The 6,000-nt window shown below is 46.5% G+C and overlaps 1 protein-coding gene across 1 annotated transcript in view; it reads right to left on the bottom strand.

Moving 5' to 3' along the window:
- Positions 1–6,000, bottom strand: part of cdh22 (cadherin 22) — an 882,037-nt gene that overhangs the window by 79,057 nt on the left and 796,980 nt on the right. The window lies entirely within an intron of this gene.

Genomic DNA, 6,000 nt, shown 5'->3' with positions numbered 1-6,000 from the left:
ACAAAAAAGCATTGCAGGATTGGATCAAGGTCAAGGTGTTTGAAAGCAAATATCAGGTTTAGTGGGATATGGGCCAAACGCAGGCAAGTGGGACTCATGTAGATGGGACATGTTGGCTGGTGTGGACAGGTTGGGCCTAAGAGTCCGTTTCCACGCTTATGACTCTACCAAATTGAAAGCGGAAACAGGAACCCAATGAGGAAAGTGAACACAAACATGAAAGGGCTTGGTTGGCACCAGAATTTACGCAAGATAAATTGATTTCTCTAACTTCAATTTACCCCGGTATTTCCTCTCGCTCCGTCCCTCCCCCACCTAAGTCGCACCAGGTTCTCGTTTTCACCCAACAAACAGCAAACAATGGCCCCTTTCCTTTATCATCGTCACTTTTTTGCACATCTTCCTTCATTGTTCTACATCTCTCTACATCATCGTCTATATCTCTTGTTTCCCTTTCCCGTGACTTTCAGTCTGAAGAAGGATCTCCCATTCCTTCTCTCCAGAGATGCTACCTGTCCCGCTGAGTTACTCCAGCTTTTTGTGTCTATCCAAGAAGAATTGACCTCGATCCCAGCCTGGGCAGCTGTATTATAGAGCTGCAACCACTGCTGCATGGAGCTAAGAGTACAATATTCATACCATTGGGTTGTAAGTAACCCAATTATAAGAAGGTGGTGTTCTTCCAGTTTTCGTGTGGCCTCAACAGCCTGTCAGTGGAAGAGGCCAAGGACCAAAAGGTCAGTTTGGGCATGGGAAGGCAAGTTGGAATGGTTAGAAACTCGGAGCAGCTGGCAGGACTTGGTGGACAGAGCGCAGAGGCTCGGAGAAATGGTCATGTCGTCTATGCTTGTCATGGTCAATGTAAAGGAGGGGTCACGAGTGCAATAGGCGAGATTGGAGAAGGTGCACATGATCCTCTGTCTCACCTGGAAGAGCTTCTGCAGTCCCTGGATGAAAATTAGAGAGGAGGAGGATTTGGGACAGGTGGTGCATCTCCTGCAGTTGCAGGGCACTTACCTGGGGGGAGAGCAGGTTGGGTGGCAAGGATTAAGCAAACCAAGGAATTGTGGAGAGAAGGCTCCCTCTGGAGAGTTGAAAGGCTTTCAGAAGTGGACCAGGACTCACGTCGAAGGTGATGGAGTTGCCAGAGGGATGCTGATGGAGTGGGGGATGAGTGGGCTGGCAGAGGAGGACCAAGAGAACGTTATCCTTGATCCGTCTGGGTCAATGGGCAGTGACTGTCGAACTGCTGGACCAAGAGGAGACACAGGTGAAGTCTCCATCTGCAGTAGCAGCAGTGGTGGGGGGGGGGGTGAATCACATTTACTGAAGTTTAGTTCAGAGATACGGCGCGGAAACAGGCCCTTTCGGCCCACCGGGTCCATGCCGACCAGCGATCCCCGCACACTAACACTATCCTATACCCACAAGGGACAATTTTTACATTTATCAAGCCAAAAAACCTACAAACCTGTACGTCTTTGGAGTGGGGGGAAACCGAAGATCTCGGGGAAAACCTACGCAGGTCACGGGGAGAACGTACAAACTCCGTACAGACGGCGCCCGTAGTCGGGATGGAACCCGGGTCTCCGGCGCTGCGTTCGCTGTAAGGCAGCAACTCTACCGCTGCGCCACCGTGACCGCCAAAAGAAAGAGGACTCCTGAGATGTCCTAAAATAGAAAGCCTCAGCTGGAGAGCTATATTTCTAGGGAGAGGTCGGGCAGGTCTGGATCTTCCAGGTGAGTCGTGATCTTACAGACGTGTGTAAAATCGTAAGTGGAATAGAGAGGCTGAACGCACAGAGTCCAGAATAGTGGAATCATGAAACAGAGGACATAGGTTTAAGGTGGGAGAGGTAAGATTTTATTGGACAACTTTTTCACAGCGAGGGTGGTCGGTACCTGGATGCCAAAGGAGGTGGTTGAAGCAGGTGTGAGAGCAGTTTTTAAAAGATAGTTAGACAGGTACGGTCATGGGTATGAAGGGCTTAGATGGATATGGGCCAAACACGGGACAAAGGGAAAAAAAAACTGAGCAGAGGGGAGTGACAATGGAAGAAGGGCAACCCGTAGTTGAAGCACGAAAATAAATCACGGGATCTGAGGTGCTGCTGGATGGAGACAGAGTGAGTGTCTTTACTGGGGGAGAGGAGAACTTCACACAGAACAGTACTGCACAGGAACAACCCTTTGGCTCATGATTTAGTTAGGTAAACTCAATCATGTACCAATTAAGGAACAGTGAAATTTTCACAGTACCTTAATTGGTACATGATTGAGTTTACCTAACTAAATCAACTGAAGGATGAGAAGGGATCTTATTGAAATGTATAAGATTATCAAGGGATTGGACGTGCTTGAGGCAGGAAACATGTTCCCAATGTTGGGGGAGTCCAGAACCAGGGACCACAGTTTAAGAATAAGGGGAAGGCCATTTAGAATGGAGATGAGGAAAAACTTTTTCACTCAGAGAGTTGTAAATCTGTGGAATTCTCTGCCTCAGAAGGCAGTGGAGGCCAATTCTCTGGATGCTTTCAAGAGAGAGCTAGATAGAGTGCTTAATGATAGCAGATTCAGGGGGTATGGGGAGAGGGCAGGAACAGGGTACTGATTGTGGATGATCAGCCATGATCACATTGAATGGTGGTGTTGGCTCGAAGGGCCGAATGGCCTACTCCTGCACCTATTGTCTATTGTCTATAAAGTTGAGATAACTCAAATTTCACTCTGCCTTAATTAGTACATGTGACAATTTGCATCGGTAGAGTTGCTGCCTTACAGCGAATGCAGCGCAGCAGACTCAGGTTCGATCGCGACTACGGGCGCCGTCTGTACGGAGTTTGTACGTTCTCCCCGTGACCTGCGTGGGTTTTCTCCGAGATCTTTGGTTTCCTCCCACACTCCAAAGACGTACAGGTATGTAGGTTAATTGGCTGGGCAAATATAAAAATTGTCCCTAGTGTGTAGGATAGTGTTAATGTGCGGGGATCGCTGGGCGGCGCGGACTCGGTGAGCCGAAGAGCCTGTTTCCGCACTGTATCTCTAAATCTAAATCTAAATTGAATCTTGAATTTTGAATCTTGAATTTAGTTTAGAGATACAGTGCAGAAACAAGTCCTTCGGCCCACCGAGTACGCACTAACCAGCGATCCCCACACATTAACACACACTGGGGACAATTTTACATTCACACCCAGATTAACCTACAATCCTGTGCGTCATTAGGGTGTGGGAGGAAAGCAAAGATCTCGGAGGTTCTCCCACCCAGGTCACGGGGAGAACGTACAAACACCGTACAGATCGGGATCGAACCTGGATCTCTGGCGCTGTAAGTGCTGTCAGGCAGGAACTCTACCGCTGCGCCACCGTGCTGCTCTATGTCTGTGCTGAACATGACACCCACCAAGTTATACTAATCTCCTCTGCCTGCATGTGATCCATATCCCTTCATTCACGATACCTTTGTGTGTTTATCTAAAAAGCCTCTTAAATGGCACTATTACATCTGCTTCCACCACCAACCCTGGCAGCATGTTCCAGGCACCCAATCACTGGGTAAATAATTTGCCCCATACATCTCCTTTAAACTTTTTCCCTCTCATTTTAAAGCAATGCCTTCTCGTCTTTAATATTTCTACCCTTGGGAAAAGGTTCTGTCAACTCTACCTAATCCTCTCATCGTTGTATAAACTTCTATCATGTCTCCCCTCAACCTCCAGAGAAAACAATCCAAGTTTGTCCAATCTCTCCTTATAACGTCTCCTCAATAACCTTAGAACCCTCTAATCCAGGAACCATTCTGGTAAACCTCTCTCCAAACGCTCGACATCCTTCATGTAATGGGGTGACAAAAACTGCACATATTACTCCTAAAGTGGCCGAACCAAAGCTCTTTGTTGAGCTGCAACATGGCCTCCTGACCTATTCCCAATGTCCCGACTGATGAAGGCAAGTACGCCATGCAACTTGTTGTGTAGGAAAATAACTGCAGATGCGAAGGTATCATAAAATGCTGGAGTAACTCAGCGGGTCAGGCAACATCTAGGAAAGAGGGAATGGGTGACGTTTCGGGTCGAGACCCTTCTTCAGATTGAGCTTTCTTCAGACTGAACTTCTTCAGGCTGAAGAAGGGTCTCCGACCCGAAACGTCACCCATTCCCTCTCTCCTAGATGCTGCTGCCTGACCCGCTGAGTTACTCCAGCGTTTGATGATACCTCCATGCAACTTGTTTGTCACTTGCCCTACTTGTATTTGGCATTTTCAGAGAGCTGCAGACATGGACCACCAGATCTCAGTGATCCCAGACAACCGTGTCATTAAGGGTCTGACCTTTAGCTGTATACAGCGGACCTCTCAATGTGCAACACCTCACACTTGCATGGATTTATCCCCATCTGGCATTTCTCTGCTGTATCAGCGTCTGATCTAAAACGCACCGTATACTTTGATCGCCTTCCTCACTGTCCACAACTCCACCAATTACCATGTCATCAGCAAATTTACTAACCAACTTGTGAAGGGAGATGGGGCTGAGGATATAGATCGACCATAATCTCATGATCCAACTCTCTGGCCAAATCGGATTTCGCTTCCGACATATAAATCACCTTTGACCATTCAGCGGTGTTTTTGAGTCATTTAATATATGCCTTACCCGCCCTGTTGTTTTTGCATTATTGTTGAGTTGTCAGCATATTTCATTCCCATGCTTCAACAGTCCATAATGAACACTCTGCTCAACAGCATTACCCTTCTTATTCCCTAGGGCCATGCATCCCCTGCAACATCTCCTCATGTTGGTGCTGTGGTGAAATCTATGATTAATACGACCGCCTTTTTCCCCATCCTACTCTTCCCCCAGAGCATTCTATTACCTGTTTATTCAGCACCCGGTACAAACCATTCTCAGACGCATCTTGCTTTGCATGATAACCACTTCACATAAGATCTTCCGTTTCCGTTTCCTCCCACACTCCCAAGACGTGCAGGTTTGTAGGTAAATTGGCTTGGTAAAATGTAAAAATTGTCCCTAGTGTGTGTAGGATAGTGTTAATGTGCGGGGATCGCTGGGCGGCGCGGACCCGGTGGGCCGAAAGGGCCTGTTTCCGCGCTGTATCTCTAAACTAACATCTGGAAAAAATGAAAGGTTTAGGGAAGTGTTTTGGAGCTTGAGGGATATAAATATGTCAGCGGAGGGGGCAAAGAGCATTGGGGAGCACAGGAGATATGTTTTACAATTTGTTTCCCAGACGTGGCTGGAATGTTAAAGTAGTGCTCATAACAACACTGGGTGAAAACAACTGCCAATACAGGAGATTTAAACTCGAGGCACCGCTGAATTATATGGCAATGTGCCACATTGCAGATAAAGCTATTACTGAACCATGATGGACCTGGCTACCTGTTCTTAATGTTGTAGTTTAGCAGTCCGTTTGCCAGCTCGCCCCCAGTAGCACTTAATAAATCACCATGATCAATGAATATTGCTGAACACCGCCATCCTACTTGTGGGCTTAAACACATCTGGCAGATTCCAATTACAGCAAATATTGGTGTCTGCAAAAACGACCTCCCAATTCCAGTACTCTAATCTTTACATTTCATCCTGAATTCCCTTGTTGTGGATGTACCTGCAGCATTCACACAAGGACTAATCCGAAAGACTGAATCCATTCTTATAACTGCTAAAACTGCAGATTAGCAGAAAAGTTGTTCTTGCGAAATTAAAATGGATCAATTAATTATACTCTGCAGCAACTGGAATGGAAGCACGAAGCGAAGTAAAAGTTGAATTCTGATTATATTTAATGCCATAAGTAATAATCTCCAGCTTGCAACTATTTTCTTTATAATGCAGATAATGAATTTCATTTGTTTAATTTTCACCTAATAGGAAGCACACGCCCGGCTCCCTTGTTTATTAGTTTTACTGCACGCATGGTGGATCGAAAATTAATCATTGTTAGTTTGGAGGCCATTGTAAATCCATTAGAGATTCA

The sequence above is a fragment of the Rhinoraja longicauda genome, chromosome 22, assembly GCF_053455715.1.
Source record: "Rhinoraja longicauda isolate Sanriku21f chromosome 22, sRhiLon1.1, whole genome shotgun sequence".
Lineage (NCBI taxonomy): Eukaryota > Metazoa > Chordata > Chondrichthyes > Rajiformes > Arhynchobatidae > Rhinoraja > Rhinoraja longicauda.
Note: the sequence above shows the minus strand (reverse complement) of the source record. Positions and strands in the feature narration are given on the sequence as shown.